Source organism: Nicotiana tabacum, chromosome 21, assembly GCF_000715075.1.
Source record: "Nicotiana tabacum cultivar K326 chromosome 21, ASM71507v2, whole genome shotgun sequence".
Lineage (NCBI taxonomy): Eukaryota > Viridiplantae > Streptophyta > Magnoliopsida > Solanales > Solanaceae > Nicotiana > Nicotiana tabacum.
In genome coordinates, this window is record NC_134100.1 from 21459315 (window position 1) to 21468012 (window position 8698).

General features: G+C 32.0%; 1 long non-coding RNA gene across 1 annotated transcript; it reads right to left on the reverse strand.

Moving 5' to 3' along the window:
* Positions 1 to 7121: 7121 nt before the first annotated feature.
* Positions 7122 to 8078, reverse strand: LOC107829792 (uncharacterized). The gene is made up of 2 exons (XR_001658014.2): positions 7455 to 8078; positions 7122 to 7323 (listed from the first exon to the last, which is right to left on the reverse strand). It is a non-coding gene; the product is annotated as an uncharacterized LOC107829792 (long non-coding RNA).
* Between the last annotated feature and the right edge of the window lie 620 nt (positions 8079 to 8698).

Genomic DNA, 8698 nt, shown 5'->3' on the forward strand with positions numbered 1-8698 from the left:
TGAGAAATATAGTCATGCCATTGATGTATTGGCTTGTATTTCTAGTTTCAATTGCATATGTTGTTGACTGTTGAGCTTTGTATTTTCAAGTCATTCAATAGTTCCCAAATCAATTATCTTGCAACCTCCTCGACTGCGCTACATTTCTTGAACCCCAGGGCATTGAATATTGGTCTAGTAGCAATTTCTAATCAGATGTTAAAAATTCTGAATTGTATTTGCTTTTTAGCTTTTCCTTTTCATTTGGATGCAATTCCTTGAATGAAATGCCAGCTTCTCTTATGAACTGGTCGTTGTACTTATTATCTCACTCATGACTTGTCTGGAATACCAGAGAAGAAGACGTTCTTGAAGGAAGACCTGTTCAGTCCTAAATGTAATGAAAAAAGTCACCTTGCATGTATTTATAGTAACTGAACTGATTTTGAGTTACGTTTCAAAATGCTACCTTCTGGTTGTAACCTCCATCACTTTTCACTAAACCTGTTATAGGGCGGGCTTAGGGGTGGCAAATAGGCAGGTTGGGTTGAATTTGGGCGGATCAAGATGGGTTAGGCCAATAAATTGGTCATTGCCCAACCCAGTCAAAAATATACTTGGGCTAAGATGGGCTAAACAATGAGTCATAGCCCAACCCGCCCAACTTGACCCATGTTTTAGAACCATGCTCATCTTGCATTAAAGAGTCTTTTGCCTTAAAATGTGTAAGTTGAAAAATATTTTGCGGGTGAGGGTGGGTGGATGGTGCAGAAAAACGAAAAAATAGAAAATTAAAAATACAAAAAAAAAAGAAAAAAAAAATTGCGGGGAATTTGCGCGGGAGGGGGGGGGGTATAGGGTGGAGTGCAGAAAAATAAAAAAAGGATTTTTTCATTCCTATACACTATTGGAAACTTTATTACCCTAAATGTTCTTGTTTAGTAAATTACCCTACCTACACAAGTTTTGTTTACAAAATATATACATTCCACCTTAAAAGGCTCCCAATCCATTATTAGTGCCTTCAATTAAGGGATTTAGTTACACCCTTTACCTTTTTTTCTCTTCTTGTCTTTTCTCACTATACTAATCTGTTCCTGATGCTGGACTTCACCAATGGTAATCAATGCTTCTTCAGCCTAAGATTTTGCTCATCTCCTTTGTAATTTACAATTACAATTATTTTGTCAAATTATTATTGTTAGTTAAATACCTCAAGGTTAATCGCATGACCAACAAATTTCAACTCATCAACGTGAAGTTGGACAGTTAGCTGAGAGAGCAATATAAAGGATAATAAGAAAGTAGTTTAAGTCTCTTAATGTCTGGTCCATAGCTATAGATATTATTTTCTTATGTTCAATGCACTCATTTTCTTTCATTAATTCAATTCATTTTAAGCTTTCTATTTCTATTGCAAGCATTTGCAATTTTAAAAAAATATACGTGGTAATTCATCACTAAGATCCTTAATGAAATGATCCTAAATATTCGTAGAAGAGCAAAATCCCTAATTCAACGGCTAATCATGGTTAAATGATATGCATTTTTATTTAATTAATTTTTTAATTAGATGTAAACACTCGATCTGAATAAATATTTACAATCGTCAAAATGACCAAATATTAGCCGACTAAATTTTTTGCTAAAATGTATTGGTCCTTCGCTCTAATTATCTGTCTATCCTTGAGTATTATATAATTAATCTTGGTCAAACTCTAGTTTTATATAATAACATTCAAATAATCTCACCGTCATTCTAAGTGATATTACAAACTTCTACCATATTTAATCAATAATGACACTTAAGTATTATTCCATTTATGCTGATTAAACTCTAATTTTATTATAATAATATTCATATAATCTCACCGTCTATCTGAATGAAACTTCTTTGATATTTAATCAATTGACACTGTTAGGGTGCCACTTATGTATTTGGCAAATTATTCTGAAAATAGTTAAATAACATACAACTTAAATGCAAATTGTATACAAAATTTATATAATATGTCTTTTGTATATTATGTATCTGATTTATACATAGTAAAAATAAATTTCATACAACTAATTATATATTATACAATTTATCTAAAACTTTCACACATTATTTCTACCCAGTTAAATACAATTACAATAACATACAACTTAAAATATAAATTTTATACAAAATTTATACAATATGTCTTTTGTATATTAGGTGTCTGATTTATACATAGTAAAAATAAATTTCATACAACTAATTATATATTATACAACTTATCTACAACACAATTTTCATACATTATTTCTACTGAGTTATATACAACTACAATATCATACAACTTAAATATAATTTTTATACAATGTTATTGAACTTTCATAGAATAGTTAAATAAATTACAAAATATATATAAATAATAGAATACGATTTTTCTATAATTTTACTACAATTTTGTAAATATAATGTATATCATGTCTTCTTCTTCTTCTAATACTAAGTCTAATCTTCACCAAAACCCCTCAAAATTGAGATATAAACTCCAAACCATATTCCAAATTATTTGCAACAACACCCAATCCAAACAAATAATGATTTTTGAAAATCCAAATTCGAATTCAAAGCTTCAAAGCTTTTTATGGCTGTCAATGGTGGGATTGCTGCTCTCTTTTCCTTTGCTTTACATTACTAAAATTAGGGATTGAGAGATAGAGAGATACTTAGAGAGAATTCCCAATTCTTTGCAACAACATCCAATTCAAACAAATAATGTTTTTTGAAAACCCAAATTCGAATTCAAAGCTTCAAAGCTTTTTAATGGCTGTCAATGGTGGAATTGCTGCTCTCTTGTCTCTTTGAAGGTTTGCTTCATTGAGAAAAATTGAAGCTGAAGGTAAATGTGTGTATACGTTGGAGTGATTATAGGACACTAATTATTATCATTATTTCCCTTAAAATATACATAAATGGTAATTGGGTATATAAAATATAATTATAGTAGAACTTGAGTAGGGAGGGTAATATAGTTTCATATAGTGTATAGGAATGTAAAAATTCCTATTATAGCCCATTCTGACACATCAAACAGGCCAAATACAACCCATGAAGCTCACCCAAAACAAAGGGATCTCACCCAACTTACCTAGAAATTTACTTAGTTGCCCCAATTTACTTTTTATTTATTTATTTATTTTTGTATTTTTTTTCTGCACCACCCCTACCCCCTGCCCCGCTCAAAAACCCCTCAAAATAAATTTTTTTACTTTTTATTTGTATTTTTAATTTTTTTTTGTTTTTCTGCACCACCCACCCACCCCTACACCCTACAACAACAACAACAACAACAACAACGACCCGGTATAATTCCACAAGTGGGGTCTGGGAGGGTAATATGTATGCAGACCTTACCCCTACCCCGAGGGGAAGAGAGGCTGTTTCCAGGAGACCCTCGACTCAAGAAAATCCCCTACACCCTACCCCTCCGCAAATCCCCTCAAAAACAATTTTTACTTTATTTTTTGTATTTTTAATTTTCTATTTTTTATTGGAATTTTTACATTCCTATACACTATATGAAACTATATTACCCTCCCTACTCAAGTTTTACTATAATTATATTTAATATACTCAATTACCATTTTTGTACATTTTAAGGGAATTAATGATAATAATTAGTGTCCTATAATCACTCTAACGTATCTTCTAGTTTCTCTCTCTCCATATCCCACCCCTTCCCCCACGTATCTTGCACAAGAGAGCAACAATTCCACCATTGAAAACCATTAAAAAGCTTTGAAACTTTGAATTCGAATTTGGGTTTTCAAAAACATTATTTGTTTGAATTGGATGTTGTTGCAAAGAATTATGAATTCTCTCTACGTCTCTCTCCATCTCTCAATCCCTAATTTCAGTAATGTAAAGCAAATGAAAAGAGAGCAGCAATTCCACCACTGACAGCCATTAAAAAGCTTTGAATTCGAATTTGGATTTTCAAAAATCATTATTTGTTTGGATTGGGTATTGTTGCAAACAATTGGGAATATGGTTTGGAGTTTATATCTTAATTTCGAGGGGTTTTGGTGAGGCTGAATTTCATATTGAAAGAAGAAGAAGAAGAAGAAGAAGAAGAAGAAGAAGAAGAAGAAGAAGAAGAAGAAGAAGAAGAAGAAGAAGAAGAAGAAGTTATGATATACATTATATTTACGAAATTATAGAAAAATTATAGAAAAATTGTATTCTATTATTTATATATTTTTCTTTTATTTACTTAACTATTGTATGAAAGTTGAACAACATTGTATAAAAATTATATTTAAGTTGTATGATATTGTAGTTGTATATAACTGAGTAGAAATAATGTATGAAAATTGAGTTGTAGATAAGTTGTATAATATATAATTAGTTGTATGAAATTTGTTTTTACTATGTATACATCAGACACCTAATATACAAAAGACATATTGTATAAATTTTGTATAAAATTTATATTTTAAGTTGTATGTTATTGTAGTTGTATTTAACTGGGTAGAAATAATGTGTGAAAGTTTTAGATAAATTGTATAATATATAATTAATTGTATGAAATTTGTTTTTACTATGTATAAATCAGATACATAATATATAAAAGACATATTATATAAATTTTGTATAAAATTTGCATTTAAGTTATATATTATTTAACTATTTTCAAAATAATTTGCCAAATACATAAGCGGCACCCTAACAGTGTCAATTGATTAAATATCGAAGAAGTTTCATTCAGATAGACGGTGAGATTATATGAATGTTATTATATTAAAATTAGAGTTTAATCAACATAAATGAAATAATACTTTAGGGTCATTATTGATTAAATATGGTAGATAAATAATTAATTAAATGAAAATGCATATCATTTAACCATGATTAACCGTTGAATTAGGGATTGTGCTCTTCTACGATTATCTAGGATCATTTCATTAAGGATCTTAGTGATGAATTACCAAGTATATTTTTTTTAAAATTGCAAATGCTTGCAATAGAAAGAGAAAGCTTAAAATGAATTGAATTAATGAAAGAAAATGAGTGCATTGAACATAAAAAAAATATCTATAGCTATGGACCAGCCATTAAAAGACTTAAACTGCTTTCTTATTATCCTTTATATTGCTCTTTCAGCTAACTGTACAACTTCACGTTGATGAGTTGAAATTTGCTGGTCATGCGATTAATCTTGAGGTATTTAACTAACAATAATAATTTGACAAAATAATTGTAATTGTAAATTATAAAGGAGATGAGCAAAATCTTAGGCTGAAGAAGCAGTGATTACCATTGGTGAAGTCCAGCATCAGGAACAGATTAGTATAGTGAGGAAAGACAAGAAGAGAAAAAAAGGTAAAGGGTGTAACTAAATCCCTTAATTGAAGACATTAATAATGGATTGGGAGCCTTTTAAGGTGGAATGTATATATTTTGTAAACAAAAATTGTGTAGGTAGGGTAATTTACTAAATATGAACATTTAGGGTAATAAAGTTTCCAATAGTGTATAAGAATGAAAAAATTGCTAAAAAATAATGGGTTAACTTGAGCTCAGCCCAAATAGACCTATGAGCTAATATTTGTAGCCCAACCCATTAATCTCTAGGCGGGTTGGTTGGGTTGGATGAGTTTGAGCTCAAATTATCACTCCTAGGCGAGGCTAACCTGTTAATGGCCAGGTTTAACCCGGAAAAATCTGATCCAATCCAGCCCGGTATGTAGTGTGGTGGGACAAATTGTATAGGGGTTTGGTACTGGACGGAGCCAATTTTAAACAAAATAAATAAACAAGTTAAAAAAATAGCACGACCTGGTTTGAACCGGATAGGCCCGAACCTAGATGTCCCAATAAAACCTGAAAAATCCCAGCCCCCTAACAGCCCGGTACACCAGCCCGTTGTGATAACCGAACGGGTTGATTTTTTCCACCATCATCCCGATCCAACTCGTCCGATAGCCACCTTTAGTTTTTACCTACGAATGCGTTATATGATTCTTCCATTTTGAACTCCATTATGTGGTGCATGACCTCATATTTAGCAACAAACCATGTCGCTAGTTGTTACACCTACGCAGTGGTGCACATATTATTTTGTGCAAGCGACATCAATCTATTCTCTTAACTCAACCGGTACATATGTTTGGTTTTGGAGTTGTAGAGATTTTAAAGCTTTATTTCTTGTTCCAAATCAATGTCTACTTTTGTGTTGTTTTTGTTGGGAATAAAACCCGTAAAAATAATATTCACGGTATTAATGATAAACGCAGATCACTAAGTTATGGTTAAATCAGCAAGAATAGAAATGCAACAATAATGACACCAAGATTTTACGTGGAAACCCTTCTGAATAAGGGAAAAACCGCGGCCAAGAAGAACAACTGATATCACTATAGTGAGGAATTTTACACTGTGTAGTAACGAGTAAAAATACTCCTAAGACCACTACACTCTCAAAAGAAATAAATACTCTTTTGCTTTTTTTTTCCACCTCACTACAATATCTCTCACAATCTATTTTTCTTCACAAACTATTTTCTTATAGTTTATGGAATACCTTGCTCTCTATCTTTCACTCTTTGTTGGTGTGATGAAATGAGAGTTAAAGCTCTCCTTTTATAGCCAAAACCTCACTCTCTAAAGCCTATAATATTTGATAATTTACACACCATTTTCACAATTTCAACAAGGTTGACTACCAAACTAAATCAAGTCAATAAAATTGGCTACCAAATTATATTAATTCAACAAGGTTGGCTACCAAACCAAACCAAGTCAACAAAATTGGCTACAAAATCATTTGAATGAGATGGACACCATATCAGTTTTAAAGTGATATTTGTCTATTTTATATATACATATTATTTTTTAAAAGAAAATATAGAGTGATGTGTGTGTGCGGGCACACGCGTGTATGCATGTGTCTGTTTGTGAGTTTTTTCAGTGAAGCTTGTCGATGACATCTTTTGTGTGCCAAACTTTGCAGGCCAACTTAATTGTTCCAACTTTCAAATGAAATTGGAACTTATAGTTGAAATTAGTGCAAGCAATATTTTATATATTATATCAACCACTTCTTCAAAAAAAATTACAGATATGCACAAGGTAACTAAAAACAGGTTTCATACAATGTGGCACCATGTGAGGTTTTAATTTCCATCATTCTATATATTCCTATGGTTTTAACAATGTACAATGCAAAACTGAAGAAGTATCAAATATTGATGTGGCAGGATGAATTATGTAACAACAGACTATACTGATAGTTGCAAAATTTCTCACAATCTATAATGTTGTGTTGGAAATTAGATGTACTTCATATAGTGCATCTTTCTCTCCCTTTGCTGCAGGAACAAAGTTATGAAGGTTAGTGCAAATCAGTGCAATTTAGAAGTCATATAAGTTCACCTGAATCAGAGGAAATACCAGATAAGATTAATTGTTGAAATTAAAATTCAAAGGAAAACGAGCATACTCAATAAGCATAAGGCCATTTGCAAGCGACATGATTGACTTAAGTTTGTTTATGTGATGGCTCCTCGTGACAGTGACCAAAATCCACAAATATTTTTAGTGAAAGCCAAATAGCAATTGAGCCCTTGGAGTTTTAGTCTAGTGGTGAGAACAAAATGAGTGATGTGCAGCTTAGGCACGCGTCACGAGTCCAAACTCTATCACGGACAAAAGCATGGCATTTAAGTGGAGCAGAGTAGATGCACTCATTATCCACTAGAAAAAAAGAAAAGAATCTGCCAAGGTCCAAATAGAGTGGAATTGTAGGATCCACAGAGATTTCATATTTTAGGGAGCGAGGACAATTCATAAAATTTAGAGAATATAGATAGTCTAATAGGGGACAAACGCAATATTCAAAAAGAAAAAGCAGAAAGTAAGCAACATAGGGTTTCAGTCGTGAGGAGCTCTTAGGTCTGCCGCTGAAGTTGGAGTTGTAGGAATTTTTTGTCTTAGCCGGGTCTAGGTTGTGAAGATGTAGAAGAAGAGTTCTTTTAAAGTGCAAGGGTTTTATGAGTATTGGGCTTGGATCTACGGGCTAAGGGTCTGAAAAGTGGGCCTAAAAAATGGGTTGTTTGAGTGCAAATTTTATTTTTTCTCTTTGAACAAGACTAAAAATACTACCCATTTACTAATTAATCATACTTAAGTAAAATAACTATTAAAATAAAACTAACCGTTAAAATAAACCTATTTTGGTATTTTTCAAATATCAATCCTAAAAATAAAAATGGGATTAGATTAAAATCATCGCAAAAAATTAAAATAATATTCCTACCAATCTACTAATATTCCTGAAAACAAAGTAGAATTATTTTTGTATTTTGAATTTTATGAAAGGTAATGTGTAAAACCTCGGGGATGATCAAAAGTTACATGTCTACAGCTGCCCCTCTTTGACTGGAAACACGAAGAGTTTTCAGACAAAGAACGACGAGACAGGTTTTTGACCCGACCCTTATTTAGAGAGACTAAAAACAAAAAATAAGGAGAATGTGACCGAACCCTGGTATCCGAGCTGCCTACATTTTGGCTATAAAGGAATCAGGCCACGTGTAGTTCAGAAGTGAATGAGGTGATGGAGTGTGTGGAGAGGATGAGAGAGTCGAGTGAGATTCTGTCCGAGGCTCCGGTCCGTGGTCTTGTTATTACATCAAAAATCAAAATAAAAAAAAAATACTAACTAAGCCTATCAGCTACGAGTTA